The sequence below is a fragment of the Phodopus roborovskii genome, unplaced genomic scaffold (genome assembly GCF_943737965.1).
Source record: "Phodopus roborovskii unplaced genomic scaffold, PHOROB, whole genome shotgun sequence".
NCBI classification, from domain to species: Eukaryota; Metazoa; Chordata; class Mammalia; order Rodentia; family Cricetidae; genus Phodopus; species Phodopus roborovskii.
In genome coordinates this window covers 8,051,553-8,067,119 of record NW_026126651.1, presented here as the reverse complement: position 1 = coordinate 8,067,119, position 15,567 = coordinate 8,051,553, and positions in this window count along the sequence as shown.

Below are 15,567 nucleotides of genomic sequence, written 5' to 3'. Positions count from 1 at the left end.
AAGACAGCACCCCTTACCAGCAGGAAGTAGTTTGGAAAGAACAATGCCCAAATTCCCAAATATTGTCTATACATGTTTGTTTTCATTTAAATGGACTTGGTTATATAAAATAAATAAATAAAAAAAAAGAAATAGTGATAAGATCATCTTGTAGCTGATGGAAACAGAAGCAGACACACACAACTAAACACTGAGCCAAACTGGAATACAGATGCAGAGAGGGAGGACAAGACCAGGCTATAGAAACCCACAGAGACAGCTGACCTGAACAAGGAGGAGCTAATGGACACCCAGACTGATAGCTGGGAATCCAGCATTGGACTGACTCAGACCCCCCGAACATAGGTCTCAGTTAGAAGGCCTGGGAAGTCTAAGGGATCTCAGACAGTGGAACCAGGATGTATCCCTGGTGCAGGAAAGGACTTTGGGAGCACATTCCCCATGGAGGGATACTCCCTTAGCCTAGAGGCAGGAGGGAGGGCCTAGTCCCTACTCCAAATGACTTGACAGATTTAGATGACCCCTCCTGGAAGGCATCACCCTACATGTGGAGCTGGAGGGATGGGATGGGAGGGTGGCCGGGGGCATGGGAGGGAGGGAGGGGGAACTGGGATCGATATGTAAAGTAAGAAAAATAAAAAAAAATATTTTTAAAAAAGAAATAGTGATAAGATACCTTAGGCTCCGTCTTGTTCCTCCTGTAGCAGATTTAATGTGGTCACCTTCTCTACACAGCCCCTCCTTTAATTATGAGCAGAGCTGGTTCTGATCAGTGACCTCCCCATGTGCATGTGAGGAAGGAATGTTTATCCGTCCTTCACTTAGCTTTTCTCATTAATCCTACAAAAATTTGTTTTATAATACTTGTTTCACAAATAGACACAAATCTCCAGATGATATAAAATCACCCCCAAATACTGACACAACCAGTAAACGACTCAAGTCTGCGAGGAATTCTGAAGTAATTGAGTGGAAAATTGATGTTTAGCTACTGCCTTGTTCAGCCCCTCTTGCTTCTGGAAGCCCAGGCCTTACAAAGCAATCCGCTGCTCTAACACTCTTGGGGGCAGCGGGGTTTGGATTCTATCAGAATGGCAGACCCTCTTGTTGAGACATGTCTCCACAGGTGCTGATTACACTGATCTCTCTCCTTCTCTCCCTACCTTACTCTTCCCTGCCCCCGTCTTTAGGATGGAATTTCATACAACGTCCTGGTCCTGGACAGGTTGATCTCCTTCGTCACCTTTTCTTTACTCTAAGGAACCAAGCAGACTCCTATACTCGGAGATGTTTTCAAATGCCTTGCCTGTATGACTAGCATTCAAGACTGCTCGGATTTCTATAGAAATAAATGGCCTTGGAGAGTCTCATGTTCTCCAAACTCCAGTAGAGCTAACTAAGCACAAACCACAAGGCCAGTCAAGTTAGTTTGTTCAGGAAGGGGAAACTGAGGTCAGAGAAGGTTATTTTCTGAAGTTAGATGTGCAAATAAGATTGATGGCTTCCTTCCTTCTTTGCTTCATTATTTTTTGGGGGAGGTAACTTTTACATAAGATATGTCATTCAATTTCACTGAAAACCGCATAGAATCGCTTTGTATAGCTCCTTGTCTTATTGTAGGGGAGAGGAGTGTGGTGGCCAGTGTTGGGATGATTAATCTTGTCTTTTCTTCTCTTATTTTATTATTTAAATTTGAAACAAGCTTGTTTTACATGTCAATCCCTTTCTCTCCCCTCTTCCTCTGTCCTCTTCCAACCCCATCCCATCCCATCCCATTTCTGCTCCCCATGGAGGGTCAGTCCTTCCATGGGGATCTTCAAAGTCTATCACACCATTTGGAGCAGGGCCCTCCCCATGTGTCTAGCCTGAGAGAGTAACCCTCTGTATGGAGTGGGCTCCCAAATGCCATTTGTATACTAGGTATAAATACTAATCTTTTCTTTTGGCCCTGAAAAAAACAGGTAACCTGTAATTGTTTGTTTGTTTGTTTGTTTTTTCCTCTTAAAAATTTAAGAGAAATATACATGGATTCCCCCACCCAAGAGGAAACAGACAAAAATCTCCTGAGGAAATTGGGAGCCTAGAGAGTAGGAGAGGGTATGGGGGGGGGCAGTGAGGAGAGGAGAAGGAGAGTAGGGTGAAGAACATGAGAGATCAGGAAGGTTGAGTTGGAGCAAAGACAGAGAGGGAGAGCAAGGAAAGAGATACTTTAATAGAGGGAGCCATTATGAGGTTAGCAAGAAACCTGGCACTAGGGAAATTCCCGCGAATTCACAAGGATGACGTCAGCTAAGACTCTAAGCAAGGAGTCCTAGTTGGGGTCTAAGCTCCTAGCAATAGTAGAGTGTAGTCCTGAACTGGCCTACCCCTGAAATCAGATTGATGAATACCCCAACTATCATCACAGAGCCCTCATTCAGTAATTGATGGACCCAGGCGCAGAGATCCACAACCAAGAACCAGGCAGAGCTCTGAGCATCCAGGAGACGAGAGGGAGGAGGGAACATATGAGCAAGGCAATTCAAGATCATAATGGATAAATCTACCGAGACAGCTGAACCAAGCTTGTGAAAAGTCATGAACTCTAGACCTACAATGGTGGAGATTCCAGGGGATCGAACTGGGCCCTCCATATATGGGAGACAGTTGTGGAGCTTGAACTATCTATCAGAAGGGACTCTGGCAGTAGAACCATGATACAAACTTGGTACTTGATTAGCTTGTTGGAGCCCATTCCCAGTGGTAGGATACCATAGTCAGCCTTAATGCACGGGGAGGGGCCGGCGCACGCCCCATCCTTTTATACCAAATTATGTTGACTCCTCATGGGAGTAGACTAGGGGTAGTCAAGGGGGGGAGGTCAGGCAGGGTGGGAGGAGGTGAATCAGGGTTGGGGGAGGTGAGGGGAGTGAGTTGGGAGGGGTGGGAGGAATTACTGTGGTTGGAAAGTAAAATGAAATAAAAAAAAATGGGAAGAAAAGAATCCAAGCAATAGTGGAGAGGGTACCTTAACTGGCCTAACCTCGTAATCAGATTGATGGCTACTTCAGTTGTCAGAGAGCCTTCATTTAGTACCTGATGGAGCCAGATGCAGAGATCCACAGCTACGTATTGGGAGGAGCTCCAGGAGCCCAGTTGAAGAGAGGGAAGAGCGATGAACCAATGGGTCAAGACCAACTTGGGGAAATCCACAGACACAGCTGACCCAAGCAAGCGGGAGCTCACGGACCTGGGGAACCAGAACGAGGCCCCCTGAATGGGAGTGACAGAATGGGCCTGGGCAGTCTGTGGGGCCAGTAACAGTGGAGCCAGTATTTATCCCCAGTGCATGAACGGGGTTTTTCGGCCCCCATCCCCTATGGAAGAAAACCTTTTTTAGCTTAGATATGGGAGAGGGGGTGGTTTACGGGATGCTTTGTAGGGCCTCAAGATGATGTGCCAGACTTTGTTGACTTCCCATGGGAGGCCTCACCCCCTCTGAGGAGTGAATGGGGGTTGCGGTGAGGGGAAGGTGAGAGAGAATTGGAAGAGGGGAGGGAGGGGGAACTGGGATTGGTATGTAAAATAAAAACAAGATTGTTTTAAAAGATAAAAATAGGATAAGGATATTAATTTAAAAATTTTGGGCTATTAAAATGTCCTCATTTTCAGAAAGCTACTTCAAAGTCTAAGATGAAGACACAAGCCTATAATACTATCGGTAAGGAAGCTGAGGCAGGAGGCTTTGGATTTGCAGGTCAGCTGGTGATACACAGTGAAATCACACTGCAAACAAAAAGAAACAGACTAAACACTCAATGTTAAATTTCCCACCTCACTTCAAAAACTGCTCTGCTGTTTCCACACACTATTTCTCTCACGTTCTGAAGAACTCACCATCTGAGGAGAAATATGACTCCTACTTGTAGCTGATGTCCTTGGAATTGCTGGTGGCAGGCGTAGCTGAGGTGTTCAAAAGATTGGAGAGATGGAATGCTAACACATCTGGCAGTTCAAGAAGGAAACGAGTTTGGTGTCCATTTCCAGCACACCATTAAACACTGGTTCATCGGCGCAGAGGTTCTACAAGGCACAGCAGTCATTTCTCACACTGCATTTGAAGCCAAGGAAAAAAGAAACTGTCCAGGCTAGAACACATTCATTTCTGTTTGTTCGCTTAGCCATTACTTCACGCATGATTTTCATATTGGAAAAATTATTGGAAACCAGTGTGAAGTCAGACAGACCTCCTATACCCAATAGTTCTCACATCGGAATAGGTTTGCATATGGGAAGCCTGCCTTGCAGCCTTTGCTCAGCTCTCATGATGTGCTATTACCGCATTCCTTTGAGATTTATATTTTCTCTATCGGAGAGATCTGACTTAGCTTTTTTTCTAGAGGGAATGCAATGGCAGCAAACCAATTATTATTTTTTTTTCTTATCTCAAATTAGGCCACAGTGCCTCTGGATTGGTACACAATTTCTAAAAAAAAAAAAAAAAAAAAGAAAGAAAATTAAAAAAATAAAACCATTTCTTAGGCAAGGTCACCTCTCCTCAGCTCTGGCCCTGTTTCCTTACACAATGGTCCACTGGCATATGTAGGGATTTAAGGACTCCCTTCTTTCCTTTGATTTTTTTGTTTAGTGGAAATCTCTACCCACATCTGTCTGTGCCTATTCAAATCTTCACATTTATATACATGCTTTGCAGATAGAGATGCTTTGCCTCGTTCGATGGTGTTGTCAAATTTCACTGGATGAAAAATTCACATTAAAAAAGGAAGTTTATAGAGCATGGTTTCTAGAATGTCAGAATCTTAAGAGACTGCTAATAGAATACAATATCTTTCCAGATTTTCCGTGCTGTGAAATCCTCTTTTGGAAGTAAGGAAGGAAAAAAGAAAGGAAGGAAGGAAGGAAGAAGGGAAAATAGGAAGAAGGAAGGGAGGGACAGATGGAAAGAGGGACGGACGGAGGGAGGGAGCGGTGAAAGAGACCGGAGAGTGGGAGAGTCCTAACTGCCATGCAGGGTTCATTATGCAGAGCCCCAGTACATTAACTGTATTCCCAGGCCCTCAGTCCCCACACTGCAGCTCCTGGGACTAAGTCTCCAACATTGTATTTAGGAAGACACATAAAACCATGAATGGGTACAAGTTATAGTGTATCATGTAAAATTTCTTTTCTGGTCCTGTCATTTTTGTGTTCTATAGTTTGGTTGTGCCTGTACAGTCATCTTCTGCACCCCTCTTCCCTTAGACTTAGAGCACACACACACACACACACACACACACACACACGCACGCACGCACACACGCACACACGCGCACACACGCACGCACGTGCACACACACACACTCTCACACACACACGCATGCACACACGCACTCACACACACTCTCACACACACATGCACGCACACACACACTCACACACGCACACACACACACGCACACACTCACACACGCACACACACACGTACACACACGCACGCACACACTCACACACATGTACACACACACACTCACACACACACGCACGCACGCACGCACACACACACAGAGACAGGGCTATTTTGTCTTCAAACTGTGAGATTTTTTTTCCACTGAGGTTTTAACTTGGCTTGTTGGGTTTTTAATTTCCAACACCATTTCAATTTGAGTTTTGTTAGCAATGCTCTTTGTTGTGTTCTATGTTTACATCTTAGATGAACTTCCTCGGGTTTGTTCAGCTGTTTACTTTTGTTCTCTCGACCCATGCACATATTCTCTTTGAGCTGCTGTATTGTCTGCATGAGCTAACACCATCCAATGGTTGGCACACATCTTTCTATTCTCCTCTGTTGCCTTCTGGTGTGGCTATCCCCTTCTTATTGCCCTACCAGGAGCTGGGGCAGAAGGTCGTGCAAAGGTGAGGTCAGGAGGCCTATATGGTCAGGAGGTACAGAGTCTACCAGGAAGCATGGAGATTCCATAGTAGTGTGTGGTTTACGTGATGGGAAAGATTGGGTCTAGTGTGAAGCATAGATTCGGGAGATCCACGAGTAGCTGGGCAGCGTGACAACACACTTCAAGGAGAGCATGAATTGAAGGGCGGATAACAGCAGTGAGAAAGTCAGTGTGGAGCAGGAAGGATTGAAAAGCAGAGGTGATATTCTCCATCTTCACTCAGCTCTGCGAGTTTTCCCCAAGGGCTGCTTCCAAGTAAGTTCTATCTAACATCTGGAGATTGCATGCATATGTGTATGTCTGTATATTCATACTATATACATGTACGCACGCACATCTATATATTTCCAAAATACTGTGTAAATGTGTAGAAGTATTAAAGACAAGACCCTGAACTTTTCAGGAGTGCACACTTTAGGGGCAGCAGTATGCGGTGCAAGAAGCCATGTTCCCTATGGAAGTCTTCACGGTCACTGTCTCAGAGAAGAGCCTCTCAGTGAAGATGAACTGTGGGTCTCTGGCTTAAGACTAAGACTCTGCTGTTGGATGAACCTACCGGAGATTCTTGTTCACCGCTGTGGGATAATGTGTTCAATTTGATTTTGAAATGAGAAACACCAGCACTTTATCTGTATAAGACAGAATCAATGGGAGATGGGAGACAATGATGCTTAAAGAAATGTAGCAGAGCTAAGAGCATTAAGCACCCAGGCATGGGGTGCCCTGAAATTCATTGTTGCTGCCTTGGGTATAGAAAGGAAATCCTCAAAGACTCTCTGTTATAAAGCAAGAAGTTTTACCAGGTATTAGAAATACTTGTAACAAGGAAATTGGTGAGAATTCTAAAGTTATGAATTAAAGAAAGAGCAAAAAGTTAAAATGAACATGACAGATTTTATACTCTTTTGGGGCATTTGGCATTAAAAAAAATACCTTATATTATCAGACAAAGAAAGTTCTACATCTACTTTCCTGAAGTCCACACCATGTTGACTTGCTCCACAAGGCAGTGCTCTAAGTGTAACTCCCTGTGACATCAGGACAAATGTGAGCTGTTACTCATGCACTAAATGCTTTTTATATAAAATAACTCATTCGAGATTGTTAATATCAGTTTTACATGCTTAATACAAAGCATGATCTAATAATAGGTCTTTATAAAAATAGAAATAAGAAAACAATAGTAGAAAGGAGGGTGTTTACGTTCTTTACCTGTGTCCTTAGCATCTTGTATGTACACACACACACACACACACACACAGAGAGAAAGAGAGAGAGAGAGAGAGAGAGAGAGAGAGAGAGAGAGAGAGAGAGAGGAAGAGAGAGAGAGAGGCATTTTAGAAGAATTTTGGCACTCAAGGACCAGGGGCTGGTGAAGAAACTTGCTCTTGCGTGCGTGCGTGCGTGTGTGTGTGTGTGTGTGTGTGTGTTGTAACTATCAAACATAAGGAAAAGATGATGCACTATTGTTTTGAAACACTAATTGGGATAGACTTATCCTATTCTGACAGTGATAAAATAGTCAGATATCACTGCGTGTTTAATTTCCTTTGAGGTCGAGAAAAATCTATAATCATCTTATTTTTGGTAAAGTACGTAACGATATTATGACTAAAGGAGGAAGAGGAATAGGAAATGAGGCAACAGAAGGAGTGTTTTAGTGCCTTGCCGAGTTTAAAGAATGGCTGCATTTACAAAGAAGGTTAGGATGGTTGTTAAGCCTGTGTCACTGATCTGTGATAACTGAGTTCCGACTGGCCTGGTTGATTTTGTGCTACATGAATACATGGACTGTGGTTCTGGACTTTGAATAAGAAGGAGGAAGAAAGCTGAATGCAAGTGTTGGCCACTCAGGTATTTTATTACAGATCATGAGCAAATTTACTGTTCAGTGTTTTTCTGTGTGTTGTTGAGGAATACAGCATGTGACCCCTACTATGCAGTATTCTACTCCTATGCTAGTTTACTGGCTTTATAAAGTTTTTTTTCCCTGTATACTAGACAAAAATTTATAGAGTTCCCGGGGAATACTTTTGTATTTTATCCTCCATATATAGGTTTGTGCTTAAGCTTTGAAAGAATGTGATAAAATCCATGTAGATTGTGCCAAAATCTTTAGGTTTTTCTGAGTAAGTGGAATACTTGCTAACTTTTTAGCTCACTCTCATAATTAATAACAGTACATAGAATTGGCCATTGTTAGTGGCTCTTTGCTCTACACTGAAGAAAGTCCCTCCTGAAAAGCTCAGGAGACTCAGGGAGCTCAAAAAAGTCTCAAGTCAAGCAAAGTGCCATGCCATGATTGTGTGCGCTGCATACAGGGAGTAAGCAATTCACTCAGAATAGAAATACTCAGTGGAGCTTCCCCAGTTTTGGTCAGAGAACACTGGCTGTTGTGACTCATTACCCATGCTGGGCTTTTTGAGTGATGACTCTTCCTGAGCCACAAATTCTCCTATGAACAACTCCTGCCCTATGGTCATGGAATCAATCTAGATATAGCCATTGATTTCCCAAGCTGGATTTAAACACATTCATCTCTTTCCCATGCCCTGCCCTGCCCTGTCTAACTGGGGCAATTGGAATAGATGCCCCCAAGAAACATTATATACCAGCACCATATAGCGTACTTGGATTATTCACACTAACAATAGCCTGGTTCCTATGTCAATCCCATCCCTACGAACACATTTTCCTGGCGCTACTTATGAAATAGCCAAAATTGGCGTCTTAGTCACTGTTCTATTGCTGTGAAGAGACACCATGGCCATGGCAGCCCTTACAAAGGAACGCGTGTAACGGACTAGCTGGTCCATTGTCATCTCGGTGGGTAGCATGGCGGCGCAAAGGCAGACGTGGTACTGGAAACGTAGCCGAGAGTTCTATACAGAACCACAAGCAGCAGGAAGAAAGACAGGGAGACTCTGGCCCTGATTTGGGCTTTGGAGACCCCCACGGACACACTTCCTCAAACAAGGCCACACCTCCTACTCCTTCTCAAGTAGTACCGCTTCCTGATGACCAAGCAATCAATTATATTAGCCTATAGGGGGCGTTATTTTAAATCATTTTTTTAAAAAAAATTTTAAAGCAATCTTTCCTCACGTTATAAACCAATCCCAGTTCCCACTCCCTTCCCTCCTCCTGCGTCCTCCACATTCCCTGACCTCATCCTCCCACATAACTTCGAGGCAAGACCAAGCCTCCCACCCCCACCCCGCTATATCTAGGCTGAGCAAGGTGTCCCTCCAAAGAGAGAGAGCTTGCAAAAGCCAATTCAAGCACGGGATAAATCCTGGTTCCCCTGACAGTGGCCCCTCAGACTGCCCAACACACAGTCACCCACATTCAGAGGGCCCCATAGGCTTGTAGCCATATCTTAATGCAAAAATACACTCAGTCTAACTTCAAAAGTCCCCGTAGTCTATCTATGACCTCAACACTGTATGAAAGTTCAAAGTTGGTCCTGGTGGCATTGGGATCTGCGGTGTGTCACACAGCATACCCTTTGGACAATCGGCTTTACTTGCAAATATTCACTGCGTTGACTCAATGGCTTGGTTCAAGGCCTCCCGTTTTTGCCACACCATAAGCGCTGGATCCTCAATGAAACTCCTCTGAGATATTTGGCAATCATGGAGGTCCAGAGTCATAGAGATCCTGTGTTTACCCTTCCAGTGCACCAGTCGCTTCTGGAGCCCGAGCAGGTCCTAGGCGGGGTAGATGTTAGGGTGAGCCAACCCAAGGCTCAGCTGTGGGGTTGGTGGTAGTTGAGCTAATCAGTCCAGGCCGCTGGGGCTGTCTCCTTCAGGCGAGGGGTAGAGCCAGCTCCCCCATGCCAGGCCATCATGGCCAGCTCCCCTTCACCCATGGCCAGGATGAACGAAGAGGCATTGGAGAGGCAGGAAACATAGAGGAGTGAAGAGGGATTTGTTTTATTTTTTTATTTTTTCTTTGTTTGCTTGTTTTGTTTCGATTTTTTAAAAAACTTTTGGGGGGCACTACAGGGGTAAGGAGATGATATGGAGGGACTGGGAGGTGAGCAGAATTGGGGTTCATGATGTGAAATTGCCAAAGATTCGATAAAGAAATTATGTTAAGAAACAAAACATAAACAAACGAAAAGTCCCAAGTTCAAAGTCTCTTCTGAGATTCAAGGCAATCATAACCACAATTCCTTATAAAAGGAAAATCAGAAAGCAAGTCACAGAATGTGAATTAGCACGCCAAAGGGAAGGGGAGGGGCCATAGCGAGGAAATGCTGGGCCAAAGCAAGACTGAGACCCAGCTGCACAAACTCCAAACTCTGCATCTCCATATCTGATATCAAATGCTCTGCAAGGCTCCAAATCCTTCCATCTTTGTTGGCTGCAACACACTTCTTTGTCTTGGGCTTGTTCCAGTCCCTGTAAGCAGCTCTCCTTGGTAGGTGTCTCCAGGCTCTAGCATCTCCAACACCTTGGAGTCTTCAACAAAATCCAGGATTCAGTTGCACAGTTTCACACAGTGGCTCCTCTGACCCCTGAATCATGCATGGCCTCAGTGGCTTTCGTTAGTCATGGAGAAAGTTTCCACAACCCATCTTGCACTCTTGACTCTAAAACCAGACCCATGAGGCCGAAGATGTCAGGTTCTGCTGCTTGCTGGGACTGGAGCATGGCCCCCTTATTCAATTACATTTCCACAAGCTTTCTGTTTTCTATGGTTTCCTCCACAGCATAAACCTTTCTTTAATCCCTTTTCACTTCTCTTTAATTCCTTATACAAGTTGAAAGCGTGGCTTGGCGGGGCCTTGACCTGAGGCCACCACCCCCTTTTATTGTATTTAGCATCGGGGTTTCCTTTAAACATTTCATCTTCTCCAGCACTGGGTTTAGCTCATTACATTTCCTTTTGCTCCTTTCTTCTCTGACTGTACGTTTTGTATTTTTCCTTGATCAGCTCGCTCCTTTTCATTATAGATATGTGTAAGAGTGACCTCTAAAAACCACGTGACACAGTCAATACCAGGCTGTCTTGAAATCTCCTCTGCTCATGCTATTAATCCAGAACTCTTCAATTTAGCGTCAGACGGATTTTTTTTTTTTAGGATGAAGGCAGAAAGCCAAAATATCACAAGGATGGTCTCCATGCCACTTACTAATATTCTCCTCTGAAACATCTTGAGCTGGGCCATCATTATCTACATTGCTCTCAACATCGCTGTCTTCAATGCACCCACTAATACGGCTCATCAAGGCCCCATGAAAACATTCAACTGCTTTCTTAACCCAGAGTCCCAAAGTCCACATTCTGCAATGAGAACAATGGTCAGGCTGTCACAGAAATACCCAGCGTCTTGGTACCGCCTGGGGTTTCCAAAGCCCCCGCCAGCCCCAGGGTCTAGCTCTTCCTATAGCCTGTGGATCTGGGTGTAACTCTCAGCTACTCCTCCGGCACCGTATCTGCCTGCATGTGACCATGTTCCCCACCACGAGGAAAACGGACTGAACCCTTGCAACTGTAAGCAGTCCCCAATTCGATGCTTTCTCTTTATAAGAGATGCTTTGGTCATGTCGTCTCTTCATAGCAATGGAACACTTACGAAAGACAGCAGGATAACAACAGAAATGAGTTATGAGGTCCTAGAAGGGAACACGACAACATTTAGAAAGCATTTGGGCAAAACCGTAGAACCTGAGGTCCCTCCAGATCCCAGAATGACTCTGGCCTTTGCCTCTCTTATCTTCCTCGTGCTGTTGGCGGTCGTTGGCTCTAGATGAAGTTTTTGTATCTTCCAGACTCCCAATCTCTCTGGCTTCCTCTTCCCACCGTTTCCTACCCTGTGCGTGAGACAGATCCCTCCCCCCCTTCTCTCCTCTCATATTCTCTCTCCTGCCCTGCTCATTTGTATGTGGACATGCACAGGGGATGAAACATGCCATGGCTCACTTGTGTAGGTCAGAGCATAACTCTTTAGAGGGGGTTCTTCTCTTTCAACATTGTAGAGTCACAGATAGAACTCAAACCACCATCATGGAAGTGCCTTTATCTGCAGAATTGTCTTGTTTATCTCTGCTTGTTTATCATGAAGGCATTGGTCAATGATTTCACTCTCAATGTCATTCAGGAGAACCTCATCATCTTACAATTCTTAATTATTACCTGACTAAATATTTTAAAAAGCTAACTTGACATACTGCTTTGGGCCATGTTTTAGGCAAATGTATTAGTAAACAAGTTTTAGTTGCAGAGTATATAACTGGTAACATAATTGTTAATATGTAGAGGTCCATGCAATCACATTTTACATTAATTAGGAAAGAAAAAGCAAGGGAACAATGGCAGTTGTCCTTATTAACCACACAATTTTATCCTCAGAAGAGGTGTATGTTTAAGTAACATTTAATTACTGAAACTGAAATAGATATATTGGAGTATAAACTATTAGGGTAATGAGAAATTTTACATAGATAGATGATAGATATAGAAAGGTAGGTAGATTGATAAACAGACAGATAGATGACAGATAGAAAGAACTACTGTGCTTTCCTATTCCTACGGTCAGGCTTTTTTCCTTTCCAAATATTGATAGTTCACACGGTCTTGAAGAAGGAACATAGGATTTACACGGTTAAATAATTGTTTAAAAAAATTTCCAATATTGTGTACTAGCTAGAGGTAAATCAGAGACCTGAACAGATTTGTAACTGATGATTAATATTTTAGTACCATAAAATCATGTTAAATGATGAAATTATAAAAATATCTTGGTTGATGACCTTCTAACTGCACAGGGTTCACTTCTCTAAGACATGATCTAAGGACATGGCAGGAAAGTTTGGTGTTCATTTTATAAAAGTAAAAAGAAGCAGAAACATTTCTTGACTATTCAGAAAAGTTCTTGGTAAATCCAAATACCATTTAGAGTAATGCTGGTAAGTGCGTGTTATAACCATCGCCACTCATTTTAGTGGAATTCACCCTGAATCTGTTTACCACTCAGAGATACCAACTGACTTATATATTCTTGTTTCTATAAACTAAATATCTAAAATTATTAACTCTTACAGCTGAAACATAAAGAATCATCAAGATTTTAACATCTAAATCCCTTATATTACTAGTAAATTCACAGTTGAATGTGACTAAGTCACTAATGTTGGCAACATTCCCTCCTGACTTGGAGATATGGCTTGGTGAATAGACAAGTGTCATGTTTGCCAAGAATATGAATTCTTTTCCCAGCAACCACTTGCCACTCCATGTTCAAGGCATCACAAACCTTCTTCTGGCCTCCATGGGTACCTGAGTTTATCACACACACACACACTCTCTCTCTCTCTCTCTCTCTCACACACACACACACACACACAGACACACACACACACACATCTTTAGAAAAATCCTCTTTTTTAATATCAACCCACACCAAGCTTTTCTCCTTGTTACCCTCTTTGTTTCCTTTCTCCCCCCTGCATCCTTAATTTTTATACACTGTTTTCTATTTTGTTAGTTTTTGTTTTTTCACTGAAGTACATCACTAACTAAATGTAAGATCTGTCTTTCTTTGCTATAAAAAAGACAGGAGTAAGTTTTAACAGCCCTGATTAATATGCGCTTTGCTGATTTTTCACGACTCTATATATTTGAAGTTTACTTTATTATGCATTTACTTGTATGTGGATGCTTATACTGCATATATGCATATGGGAAATGTGAAAATAAATAATCCTCATAACTTCATAATCTCATTATTATGAGATATTGAAAGTGGCCCACTCCAGTCAAACTGCGAAAAGTAGAGTCTAGTTAAGAGATATTTATTATTACTCAACAAACATTTATCAAATGTCTAACACAGTTTAGAAAATGCATAGAAGATCTAATGCTGAAAGATTTGTCTTTATTACAATAATCGTTGTTAATATAAAGACATTGTACAATATATATTAACAGGTAGATTTTATGTAATGTGCCCTTTAGTACCGAAATGTGTGGGATGAGATTGAACTAGTATATCAGTGACTGCATAATCCAATTCAGAAGCATTAACGACTATGAAGAGTCAAGCAGTGACAGGTGAGGGCATCTTTTACCCATGGATTTTATGAGACTACAAATTGTCTTAAATGGGAGCTTCAAAGGTTTTTATTTAGCTACAGTACAGAGGAATTGTGTTTACGACATTGAAATAATGACCTCTTGGGGACACTGGTTTCCACTATGGGTGCTCTGAGTGATGCTGGTCTATCTGTCATCTTTTAGCTTCTTCCTCTAGTGTTTCACACATGGAGTTCATGCATCTGTCCTGTCATGGAAGAAGCATTCCTTTTAGCTTCTTAGGTTTTCTGGAATGGAATTTCTCATAAATGTCCTTTTCTTAAATCTCTAATAATTTGTAACTCAGCTCTCCCATGTTTAGTCTGCACGCTTGAGTAAAGACTACGTGACATTCTACCACGAGGGGAAAACTATGACAAGCTGAGACACAAAACCCATGTGAACAGTGGTGGTGCTGGCTCTGGGTTGCAGAGTGCTGGGGAGATGGGAAGGGAGGTACCAGGAAGTAATGAACCCAGAAGGCTGAAATGAAACCCAGAAGACTGTGTCTCTCAAGACACAGAGCTAGAGGGGATTGTTTATCTAGTGCTATGTCAAATGTGCTTTCTGCCACCATTGATATGGAGATGACGAACATGAAAGAAATATACCACAGGAAGAATGAGGACTGCTAACATATTTAGGATGAGGAGTTCTAGACTAGGGAGCAGTGCTAACAAAGACACAGTGCTTCAATGCATTCTGCTTGACTGAGGGACCACAAGTTATTAAACTATGATTTACTCTCTATGGTCTGAAGTTTACCATAGGAAAGAGTTTGGGAGTCCAGAGGTAATAGAAGTGTCAGTGTTTTCCACGATCTATTTTCTTTTATTGCTCTGGTATGTTCTTTAGTGAACCCTCATTTCTCAAGGGAAATCTATTTGGCTTAAGTTGAATGAACCCTACAGAACCTGAGGACAGAACTGTGAAGAAGACGGGGCTAACTAAACTGCCCATTCCCCTGCTGTAAGGATGGCTGTGAGCAGGTCAGGAATTTAGAATCTTCTCCGGAGACTTCTGTTAGAATAAGCCAAGAAGATTTTCATTTGTCCCTGCTGCTATGATGGGGGATGCGAATTGGAAAGCTGAGACTTTTCTTTACTCTGTAGAGAGGCCCATGAGAATATGGATGGCATCTCTGAACACAGAGTAAAGGCCAAGTATACTTTGTTACATTTTCGTGGACTTTTGATGGCTTAACCTTTATTAAGAAAATACTTGAGCAAAGCATAGGGATTGAAGAGTTAACTACCTCAGAATCTAGTAAAGATATGAGTGCAATTGCTTACTTTTCTTGGGGCCTTAACAAGTTCCACGGGTCCAACAAGTATTGTTGTCACATGTTCTAAAATGCCAACAGTTCAAAGTACATGATTGGTAAAGTAACTTTACCAAATGACACAAAACCAAGAATTTACTTTTCTATGAAGAATTATGGGCATAGTCTTCCATCACATAAGAAAAATGGTGCACATATGAGTGTGAGCACAGATGAACTCCCAACATGAGAGATTATATCCACAAGTGTAAGTATCTCATCAATATGTTCAGT